The 12,343-nt window shown below is 45.6% G+C and overlaps 2 protein-coding genes across 2 annotated transcripts in view; one reads left to right on the top strand and one right to left on the bottom strand.

The window, feature by feature from the left end:
• The window catches only part of MANEAL (mannosidase endo-alpha like), a 59,366-nt gene extending 47,645 nt beyond the window's left edge, over nt 1-11,721 (bottom strand). The window contains exon 1 of the mRNA XM_044287040.1: nt 11,491-11,721. The gene's annotated coding sequence lies outside the window, so the exon portion shown is untranslated. The remainder of the gene's footprint in view (nt 1-11,490) is intronic.
• UTP11 (UTP11 small subunit processome component) overlaps nt 6,514-12,343 on the top strand; it is a 44,679-nt gene continuing 38,849 nt past the window's right edge. The window contains exon 1 of the mRNA XM_044287041.1: nt 6,514-6,612. The gene's annotated coding sequence lies outside the window, so the exon portion shown is untranslated. The remainder of the gene's footprint in view (nt 6,613-12,343) is intronic.

The raw sequence follows: 12,343 nt of genomic DNA, 5'->3' as shown, positions 1-12,343 counted from the left end.
CGGACTAAGCTTTTCTTGTCCAGTAGGAGTAGTGCGGATGGCATATAATACTACTGGCAAAGCTTCTACCCAGTTCATAGAACTGTGTGAGTCTAAATACTTTTGCAATTTTAATTTAATTGTCCCATTAAGTCTTTCCACCTTTCCGCTGCTTTCCGGGTGATAGGGAGTGTGCAGGGCTTGTGTGATCCCTAGGGTCTTCAGTATGTGTCCCATTATCTCCCCAGTGAAGTGGGTACCTCTGTCTGACTCTATTACCTCTGGAATCCCATATCTGCAGACTACCTCTGACAATATTTTCTTAGCAGTATTTTTGGCTGTAGCTGTAGTTACTGGCCAAGCTTCTGGCCAGCCTGAGAATACATCAATGGCTACAAGGACATACTCATATGTGCTCACCTTGGGTAGCTGGATGTAATCCACCTGCACTCTTTGAAACGGGTACAAGGGTTTGGGAGTGTGTTTCTTGGGGGTCTTTACAAACCTCCCAGGGTTATGTCTGGCACATGTAAGACAACCCTGAACAAACTTTTCAAAGAGGGTCTGAATTCCAGGTGCAAACCAATGTTCTAACACTAGTGCGCTCATAGCTCCTTTCGACAAATGAGTAGGGCCATGTGCTAAATTGGCCATCATCGGATACAAACTCCGAGGCAAACATGTTCTGCCATTTACCTGCCAGAGCTCTTCTGTCTTCGTAGCCCCCGCCTCCATCCATACCTTTTTGTCTTGAGGCGTTATCTGGGCCTGTAATTCCTGCAAGAGCGACAAATCTGGCATAGTTGGAAAAAACAATGTCAGGAGCGGCAGACCGGCTGCTTGTTTGGCTGCTTGGTCTGCTTGAGCATTTCCCACAGCCAGCGGATCATCTTGCTTCACATGGGCTGGCACTTTAACAATGGCTACCTCTGTGGGCAGCTCTAGAGCCTCTATGAGGCTCTGTACTGCTTCTGAATTTTTAATTGGTTTGCCCGAGGAAGTCAGAAATCCCCTAGTTTTCCAGATAACACCAAAATCATGTGCTACCCCGAAAGCATACCTGGAATCAGTGTAACAATTTATTCTCAGTCCCTTACCCATTGTACATGCGTCAGTGAGTGCCTTCAACTCCGCCTCCTGTGCAGACGCACAAGATGGGAGTGGTTTTTGTATGATTACCTTACCATCCTGGATTACCGCATACCCGGTGACAAAGTGTCCTTGTTCGTCATTCCACCATCTGGAGCCATCTACAAAATACTCAGCATCAGGATTAGTTAATGGTGTTTCAGTAACATTTGGTAACCCTTTTGTTTCTGCAATCATCAATTCATGACAGTTATGATTTGCAACTGGATCAGACATGTCTACTACTCCCACTCCCCCCTCCTCTTCTAAATCCACTGGCATCAAAGTAGCTGGATTTAGAACAGTACATCGCTGTAAGGTAATGTGGGGACTGAGGAGCGTCATCTCATATTTTGTGATCCTGGCTTGAGACAAATGTTTCAGTTTGGTGGAGTGTAGTAATTCAGCAACTGAATGTGGTGCTTGTAAGGTAAGAGGGTGTTGCAGTACCAAGTCTTCCGTCTTTAGCACCAATTCAGAGGCAGCAGCGACAGCTCTGAAACATGTGGGTAGTGCTCTGGCAATACAATCCAAACTGGTAGAATAGTATGCTATAGGCCGCATACGATCCCCATGTTTCTGCGTCAGTACACCTGAGGCAAATCCCCCTTGCTCATGACAATACAACGTGAAAGTTTGTTTGTAATTGGGGATGCCCAATGCTGGTGTCGTGGTGAGAGTGAGTTTTAATGTATGAAATGCACTCACAGCTCCTGGTGTGAGTTCAAAGGTCTCTCCTTTGAGGCAATCATATAGTGGCTGCATCATCTGAGAGCAATCCTTAATCCAGGGGCGACAGTAACTGACAAGTCCAATAAAGGCACGCAGAGCCCTTGGAGTACTTGGCAGGGGGTGCTGCCGGATAGCAGTAACCCTCTCAGTCGTGAGGTGTTTGGTACCTGGAGAAATACAGTGACCTAGGAAAATCACAGTAGATTTACAAAGTTGCAGCTTCTCCTTGGAGGCTTTACAACCATTTTCAGCAAGGAAAATAAGCAAAGAGAAAGATTCTTCTTTACACTGTTCAGAGCTGTGGCAACAAAGCAACAGATCATCAATATATTGTAAAAGAACAGTGTCCGGATAGGCCGGCTGCCAGGACTGCAACACAGAGTGTAAAGCAGTGGAGAAAATATCAGGGGAATTGGCAGCCCCTTGTGGTAAAACGACCCATGCATACTGCTTGTGACGAAAAGTGAAAGCAAAGTAGGGCCAGCATTCTTCATCTAAAGGGACAGAGAAGAAAGCATTTGCAAGATCAATGACAGAAAAAGATGTGGCATCTATGGGCACTTGGTTTAACAGTGTGTGTGGATTGGGCACTTGTGGTGTATTTATGACAGTTACAGCATTCACTGCCCTTAAATCATGTACCATACGATAGACTGGAGGCTGACCCTTCACAGTCTGTTTCTTCTTTACAGGAAATAGGGGTGTATTAAAGGGGCTTTTTATAGGGATTATTAACCCTTTCCCCAACAGCTCTTCCAGATCATTTGCAATGGCATCTTCCTGTGAAGAATTTAATGGGTACTGACGCACACATGGCGGCTTAATGCCAGGTTTCAGCTGCACAACCTCCGGAGTTACTGGTAGTCTGCCCACATCTGTCTTGGAAGTTGCCCACAAATGTGATGGCACTTCAGACAGCCAATCTGGGGGTGTATTCTGAGAGGCAGAGGGGGCACTAAATGTCATTAAGTACATAAGTGCACACAAAGTCTCTTCAGACACAGGGGCTGTAATTTGGGGTTTTCCTGAAGAGAAATCCACAGATGCCCTCATGGCACTGAGTACGTCAGTCCCCAGCAAATTGTATGGACTATCTGAGCTTACCAACACACGCGTGACAATAGATGCAGCATCATGAATATTAAGTTTTACAGGCTTTGTTAGTGGGAGTTTAACAGTTGTCCCCTCAACCCCTTGACAGTAGATGTAATCTGAAGAGATAAGCTCCTCAGGCACATATTTTTCTTGTATTAGGGTATGGGCTGCTCCTGTGTCTACCAAAAAGTCAATTGAATTCCCTGTGTCCTCACATGTGGATGTGATGATTAGTTGTGGACCTGGGATTGCGTCAAGGGGGTAGTTAACGTTGAGGGAACTCACAGGATTGCCGTCACTTCATTGAGAGGTCCGGGCAGTAGCCTGACCTCTCCGGGGACATTTGACTGAAAAATGCCCTTTTTTCCCACAATTCCAGCATGTTACTTGGTCCCAGTTACGTGGAGACTGATCCCCACCTGGTATTCTTTCGTGAAACCTGCCCTTAGGTTTAAAAGGTTGGTTAGCCATTATTGGCTTCTTTTTATTTTGTAAGTCTAGCTCAGCTCCCTTTGCTATGGCCACTAGGTCAGGGAACTGGCAGGTCCGCCAATCAGGGCGAGCCTTCTTCACCGCATCCTGTATGGGTGCTTTTAATCCAGACATGAATGTATGTTTTAGTAGTCTCATGTCCTTACTGTCTCCTGTCTCATACCCATAGTCAAGCCAGAGCTGTTCTAAAGCTGTGGCATAGTCAGCTACAGTCTGCTTAGCGTCTTGTGTTTGCATCATAAAAGTGTCAGTCTGATTGTCCTGTTGCTCTTTTACCCAGGGTTTAAGGGCCATGATAAATTCCTGGCCTGACTGGTCTGTGGCCTTATCCACTGGGACAGTACCAGGGGCTTTTGCCATCATTTGATTCTTAAGTACTTCCCCTCCTTTAGTCTCTAGAAGACTCTCCAGATCCGCCCAAGTGGCTTTATATGCGGTCTGGATACTTTCCAATTTACGAAGGAAAGTACTGGGGACAGTACGGGGGTCTGGCAAAGTATTACACATAGCCAGTAACTCACTAGGAGTCCATGGCCTATAGACCTCATAATCATGTGTTTCCAGTTGCCCAGCTTTCACTGTGGGGAGGGTCTTATTGACTAATGGGTATAAGCCCACACGAGAGTGTGGCTTGGACCCCCCACAGGCTGAGCATCTCACTCTTGTGTCTGGGTTCTGTTGTCCACAATTAGGACAAGTCCACCCCTCCGGGCTTTTATATGGAGGTGGTGCTGTGGGAGGGAGAGATTTTTGTGGGTTATGGGGGATAATACACCGTACTTCAGAAGGGATGTTTAATTCTTTTGTAGGCAATTTAATTTCATCCCATATTTCATACATAGTCCCTTTGTCAGTGTCTTTTGCCTTATGGGCAGTCAAAGTCATTCCCTGGGCTACATCATACCACATTGTGGCCTGGTCATATTTGTTATGGTCTTCCAACCACCCCTTAAAATTTGTAAGAAATTTCTGCCATACTGGTTCATCCAATGTTCCATTCACACCTGCTCCTAATTTCTTTAGCATTTGTCTACAGTCTTTGGTTGCTTCAGTGCCCTTTGCGCATTGCATAATATCAATTGCAGAGACCCATTTCTCTGCTCCCTTCTCAGAGGAACGCTTACTCTGTGTAGCCCCCATCCCGTGGGTGGCTCCTTGTAATTCACTATCCAGGTACTCACACACCTGGTGAATTACAACAGTGCTGTGGACACACTTCCGAGGCAGCACTATCAGTAGTGCCGTGGACACACTTCCGAGGCGGCACTACTATTGGTGCCGTGGACACACTTCCGAGGCGGCACCAATTTTCCTACCAGTGGTGCTGTGGGCACACTTCCGAGGCAGCACTATCCACTGGTCTGGCAATACTACAATATAGTCTTGCCCTCACACAGAGTAACTCACACGTCCTCTCTGGGGTTACTCACTGGAAACCCCTTAAACCCCTCTTCGTTCTTTCTATGGCACAGGAAGCAAACAAATACTGCAATCCAAATGATTATAACTGCAACCACCCAATCCAAACTGGAATCATAATACCCACGCATGTATACACTGTACAGCACAGGAATTGGCAGCAATGCAGTAATTCTTCCTCACACAATATCAGCAGGCACTCAGTACATGTGAAACCACACAGTATGACATAACATTGGAACAACCCCTGACCTCAGGCGCCTTTTCAGGTACCAACAAGGAACTGCAGGGCCCCTATCCAAACTTACTGGACAGCTTTATACACTGCCACTTCTCACAGCCTCCTCCAGTATAGGTCTGTCAACCCTGTCTCCACCAGAACCAGAGGCCTCCAGAGACAGGGACCGGACAAGCCAGTCAGCGAGCTCTAGACTTTCAGCTTGGCTCAGGAGGAGCAGGGACAGACCCCTCCAAGATTCAGCTTATCTCAGCCACTCACACATTCGTGCATTCATACGCCTAAAGACAGTTTAGCACATATAGGGGAAATATTACATTCACCAGAACACGGTACAGGCACCACGTTCACACACCACACTGCAGAACAGCGAGCAGAGCTCAGGAGACAGGTAGTAACACAATGGGTTACTTACCGCGGTCTTCCTGGGTCCTGGTCTCCGTGTCGCGATCTGCAGCTAGGAGTGTTGTTATGGTGCCCGCAGTCTCCACCAGAAAATGTTGCGGCAGGCCAAAGGTCAGCCACGTGATGATCGTTGCCTCGTGTTCAGGTGAATGACGTCGACGGAGGAAAATGACAGAAGTCTGAGTATAGTTCAAAACCTTGTCAGGACCCTAAAGTGAAAGTGTCCTGCACCCTTTATTTATACACAGTTCACAGGGTGTAACCCCTCAAAGTAAAACATGATTGGTTTACAGACATTTCAATAATGGCTTTTGAATCCATCTATTGATTGGTTAGTTATTTTTCAAGTTTCACTTTACAAAAAATGTGTTAACTAATGGGTTTAGAATTTTAAGCAAAAGAGGCAAAATTACAAGGAGTAGTACAAATGTTATCTTATCTTAACACACACAGTTCACTTCTTCTATAGTTTTCTTTTCAAATGTCAGCAAATTATATCATGTATACAGATAAAATGAAAATCACTTTTATATCCATAGTAGAAGCTGGATAATTTCCTTAACACTACCCAAGGCTTTAGTGCAAACCTGCCAGTCCTAGGGATCACAATGCCAAAGCTGACAGGGCTGCTACAACATAAGCCTTCTCCCTTCCTTCGTGCGCCTTAGATCCCATACGTATTGATTGAGTTCTCGACAATCTAGGCTGCCAATCACAGCCGCTCTCCTGCTGAAAGCCCTCTACGAACCAGAGTGGAAAGTCACTGCAAAAAACGACTACCATTCTGGCAGGCTTGACGTAACCATGCATTAGAGAAGGGGGGCACGCGGGAATCAACTCATTGCCGTAGCGGTTTCCCTCTAAGAAGGATTAGTCATTTGGGGACTGCCTATTGAAATCTGAGCAAGCTGATTTTTTCTATGGCCCTAAAAGAAACGACGTAGCAGTACGTTTTCCATTTCAGTATGACTATATTCGGTAGTACACTGGCGTGTGTCATGTTCCATTTATATAAAGCATCTTCACAATGTAACACAGTTTGTTCCAGTCGGCCAAGCACTCAATAATTCTAGGACCTGCACTTCCTTCTGTGCGTATGTAAGACAAAATAATTATACCGCAAGGTAAGTTACAATACCGCCTGGATATATAGTGAAGCCTCAGTATTATCATCATGAAAAATAAACTGCTAGTGACCAATTTCTTTTTTACAGATGTTTACTATACACACACATATATATATATATATACAGAAATGTAATATAATATATCAGGGACCAGCTTTTTAACCCAGTACTGATCACAGTGCTGACAAAGGGAGTGTATACCCATTGTTCTGTGCCCACCAGTCCTGGGACTAGAATTGTCCACAAACTTTTAGAGCTGCCAAGCCCTGGATTCCAAAGAGAATTTGGGTCATTAAACCCGCAGTGGGTACAGAATACACACTCTAGACATGTAAATCTGGCAGGAGGTGATACCACAGATATTGTGCATTTTACATGCAAGGGCAGTAAAATAAAGTTATATATTATATTGTCTGACATTTTGATATTGGATAGGTCATCAATATCTAATCAGTGGGGGTAAGGCTCCCAGAATCGCCGCTGATTAGCTACTCGAAGAGGCCGCAGCGCTCTGGTCCTCCTCGCAGCTCCCCAAGCACTGCGCCGTATATTGTAGAAAGTTGTGCTCGGTATCACAGCTTAGGCCCATTCACTGTGCTCAGGTCATGTAAATGATGAACGTGATGTCACTGGCCGCAGCTCTCAAATACCTTATCGGCGGTGGACCCCCACCAATCAAATACTGAGGATAGGCCATCAGTATCAAAATCTTGAAAAACCCCATTAACCCCTTCCCGACATCCGCTGTACATGTATGGCGCATGTCGGGTCTTTAAAGATGGCGCCCACTTTCCATTATGTTTCCATTATGTTATTAAAAAAATAACATCATGGGCATCGCCGCGTGCGAAAATGCCCATACTATTAAAATATAAAAAAAGTAGCCCATATGGTGAATGGTATAATGGGAAAAAAGAACTAAAATGTCCGATTCGCTGTTTTTTCACTTTATCTCCCAAATAATGTAATAAAAAGTGATCAAAAAGTCATACGCATCCCAAAATGGTGTTGTCAAAAACGACAGCTCATCCTGCAAAAAAATGACCCCCCTTCCCCACATCTCTGTAGACATAACTATAAAAATGTTATGGGGGTTAGAATAGGGCAATAAAAAGAAAAAAAATGTTTTCCAAAGTTTTTATATTTTTTCAGCAAAAAAACACAAGAAAAACGATACATATATGGTATTGCCGAATTCATACTGAGTAAAACTGTGGCGGAATTGGTTTTTTGTTTCCAATTTCACCTCATTTGGAATTTTTTCCCACTTCCCACTACATCCTATGTAATATTAAATGGTGGCATTAGAAAGTACAACTTGTCCCGGGGAAAAAAACTAAAAAAAAACCATATCCTTATACGGCTATGTGAACGAAAAAATAAATAAAAAAAGGTATGGCTCTGGGAAAGCTGGGAGTGAAAAAACGAAAATGGAAAATAGCCAGTTTAATATAACGCTATAGTTATAAAAATGTTTAAAAGTAATGGTCCCATAACACAATGTTAAAACTAAATGAATAAAATAAAAAATAATGGAAAAAATTATAATAAATACAATAACAACCTAAAAAAAAATCTGTGTTGTAATTGATTTTTTATGCATCCATTATATACACAATGAATTGCCTCCATATCCGTTCTGTAACCAAAATTAAGTATAACTGATCTTGAAAACACAAGGGCGCACATAGCTTTGTAGACTTAAAATTAAAGAGTGGAAAGTCGAGAGGAAAGAACTAAAAATCCTCTTGGTCCTTAGTTTTTTTCCCCCATGAAATACCTTTGCTACCAATTGACAGAAAATGTGCTGTGCTTTTGTTAGTCCTGATGAGTTTGAATAAGGGTCCATTCACACGTCCGTATGTGTTTCGGAGGTCCGCAAAACACGGACATCGGCAATGCGCGTTCCGCATTTTGCGGACCGCACATCGCCGGCATTCTCATAGAAAATGCCTTTTCTTGTCCGTAAATGAGGACAAGAATAGGATATGTTCTATTTTTTTGCGGAACGGAAGTGCGGATCCGCAAATGCGGACAGCACATTCCGGCCCCAATGAAAATGTATAGGTCCGCACCTGTTCTGCAAAATTTGCGGAACGGATGCGGACTCATTTTGCAGACGTGTGAATAGACCCTAAAAGGTATTGTGCAGGCTTGACCCGCTCCAATCCATTTCTCATCACCCTGGTTGCATGGGGACTGGAAAACCTGTGCTAATGATCATGGGGGCCCCAGAACGGGGCCCCCAGTGATGATACAATTCGTACCTATCCTGTGGATAGGTGATCAATTTATATGGCATGAACCCCTTTAAGGCCCAAGCTGGCTCTGCCTTTAAGAAGTTTTCTGGAATTTCACAGAATGAAAATGAGTAGAAATCTATTGTACTGTCTTACAATGTTATTTGGATGAAAGATTTTAAACTTACATTTTATTTCTTTACTATGAAAGCTGATAATATTTACCAGGCCCCATTGATGGCAGATTAATGGGCCTTTCTCACCAAGAAAAACTCTTTTACATATCACCCAGATTTCTAGGAGACATATAGACATATCTACTGATTACAATTTAAAGGGACTCTGTCACCACTTTCTAACCCCCACTTTTAAAACTATAGTTCTGTCCATGGAGCCCCTGTGATTTCAATGGTGTTGTTATATGCGAAATCCGCAGGCTCGTTTTGATAAAAAAAAACCTTTTATCTAACCTGTCACTCATGAGGATAAGGTGCCCAGGGCGTTTCTCCCGGTCTGAACATGCCGCCCGCCGCCGCCGTTGGTACCCAGCTCCTCCTCTGCCTTGAATTAGCGCCGCCTGAATGTGAAGAAATACGCCTCCGGCTCTCCCTCAGTCCCCCCTCCTTCTTTTCTAAGATCCCGCGCGTGCAGCAGTGTTCGCGTTATCGGGAGGTTGAGCGAAGTGCGCATGCGCACTTCGCTCAATGAGGCTGAATCGAAAAGTCTGCACGGGCGCATCAGGCACAGGCCTGTGCGCACGCGCGAAATTTTAGAAAAGGAGGGGGGACTGAGGGAGAGCCGGAGGCGTATTTCTTCACATTCAGGCGGCGCTGAAAGGATCAGAGGAGGAGCTGGGCACCAACGGCGGCATGTTCAGACCGGGAGAAACGCCCTGGGCACCTTATCCTCATGAGTGACAGGTTAGATAAAAGGTTTTTTTATCAAAACGAGCCTGCGGATTTCGCATATAACAACACCATTGAAATCACAGGGGCTCCATGGACAGAACTATAGTTTTAAAAGTGGGGGTTAGAAAGTGGTGACAGAGTCCCTTTAAAGGGGATGTCTATATGCCCCACTGTTACCACTCCTGATACTCCATATGAAATAACAATTCTAGAACATCTTTTCTGCTGAAAGTGGATAAAGTTACAGATTGGTGTTACCAGTCGGGGGGGGGGGGGGGTCCCTGCGCAGACTGCCACCTCCAAATGGTAACACCCATCTGTACCTTTATTCATGAACCTCTAAAAGAAATAATTAAGGACCGGCACAACATACAGTTATAAGAATAGAGGTTCCCGAATTATTATTACATGGGGAATGCATGTAGTTTCTAAAACAGCCATGTCAGGAGATGTGACCGGTCCTCGTTAAGGCATATAAGGACTTAGAGGTGATTTTCAGGACTACTCTTCTATGAGACAGAACATAGAGGCGCTGTGTAAGAGCAGCTCCTGTTATAGTGGACTCAAACTGACTATGTATTATAGACCACCATTCACTTTTGGCTGCCCCTTATAGTGCCCCCTGCAGGGGAGAATGCCAGAGAGAACGCGGCAGGAGTGGGATCTGCAGGACGGCAGTATGATGAGACAACCCAAACGAGTATTTCGGTCTACAGCTCGACTGTGAATGGTTGACCAGTCCTAGTGGCGGTTGTACAGCGAGTGTGAATGGAGGACTGGGATCTTCCGTTCTTGTGATCAGTGAGTTCCCAGTGGTCAGCCCCACCCCCACCCCCCTAGAATTCATCAACTATCCAGAAGACAGATTAAAAAAATACACCTTTAAGGCTCCATTCACACATCCGCAGAATGTGTCCGCATGGGTGCGGACCCATTCATTCTCTATGGGGATGGAATGGATGCGGACAGCACACAGTGTGCTGTCTAATTGCGGAGCACGGGCCCGATCTTTGTGTCCGCAGCTCCACAAAAGATAGAACATGTCCTATTCTTGTCCGCAGCTTGCGGACAAGAATAGGCATTTCTATGGGGGTGCCGGGCTGGTGTGTTGCGGACCCGCAATACATCACGGACGTGTGAATGGAGCCTAAGGCCACCCGTGCACGAACATATGTGTTTTGCAGTCCGAAAACAGCAAATTAGCAAAATATGGATCCCAGCCATGTGCAAGCCCTATAGTAGAAATGCCTATCCTTGTCTGCAAACGGTCAAGAATTTGCCATGTTCTATAATTTGGGGGCCAGGCACACAGATACAGACAGCACACCGATAACCTCTGTGTTCGTCCTCATTTTTGTGGTCCCATAGTAAGGGATGGGCCTGCGTATGAACCTCATAAAATGCAGAATGGACGCGGACCAAAAATACGGTAATGTGCATGAGGTCAAAGGATTGTAAAGTTCTGGGCAGCAATTACAATGTACTTAAAGGGGAGTTCCATTTGTATTCCTCTTCTGGCATATACAGAAGCTTATATTAGTGGGGGTCTTTGGGTTTGGATCCCAGCGCCATGAATTCTATGTGGCATTCTCCTTATCGGGTAGATTACTGGTTGAGAAGGGTTAATGCTATTATTGTGGTTGGATTGCTAGGGTGATTTTCTATGTAAAATGTGTAAGTGTAGGGCGATACCCACAGTATCTGGGTCTCATGGAGGCGGTACCTACCTTACGGGGAGGTGAAGATGGGACCACGACTGGCCAAGTCAACCCGAAGGCTGCAGATGGCGTGCATTGTGTCCAGCCCAGGCTTACAGAAGACTCCTATGTCCTAGGCTGACGGCCGGTGACCTCCTCCCGCATGTTACCATGGAGTGTGGTGGAGGAGGAGCTGCGGGGACCACACCGCATCCTCACTCCATACCAGGCACGCTGAGGCGACACTACAACTCCGGCTCATCCCGCACTGTCCGTCCAGCACAATGCATTCACTAGGGAACCTAGGAACAGGCAGGGACCTACCATCGCTCACAGGGGGGGGGGGGGGGACGTCAACAGGTGCATATTTATAGGCGGATACACGGCGAATTACTGACAGGGATTCTATACTGCCGAGAGTTATTTTACAATATAGGAGCTATGAGTATCCTGTGAAATATAGCGTTCTATGGGAAAGGATGGCGCTATCATGAAATACGCGCTCCTGAACACCCCTACATGCAGCCAGTGGAACAGGCCATGCCAGCTGTCTGCAGTGTGAACGGGAGGCAGCTGTGTGGGCTCCCTGCTCGGGCACAGCTCGCCTTGTGGGCTTCTTGTGACCCTGTGTTCATATGTGGGGATGGTGCACCTTGCCTCTCTGCTGCCTGGTGCCCTTCCCTCCCCAATGCCAATTTCTTATCCTAACCCCTTCCCTTCAGCCCATGGCCCTTTGGCTGCCCCTCTCTTGCCTCCTGCCTGGCCTCATTGGTGGTGCACCCCTTGGATGGTGTCATAGACAAGTTACCCACAGTTAGGGTTTAGCTCTTCAGTGCTGCAGTGGACATAGGTGCTCTGGCAGCCGTCATGTAATCGTTTATGT

Source organism: Bufo gargarizans, chromosome 3 (genome assembly GCF_014858855.1).
Source record: "Bufo gargarizans isolate SCDJY-AF-19 chromosome 3, ASM1485885v1, whole genome shotgun sequence".
NCBI classification, from domain to species: domain Eukaryota; kingdom Metazoa; phylum Chordata; class Amphibia; order Anura; family Bufonidae; genus Bufo; species Bufo gargarizans.
The sequence above is the reverse complement of the archived record's forward strand: the minus strand, read 5'-3'. Positions and strand labels throughout refer to the sequence as shown.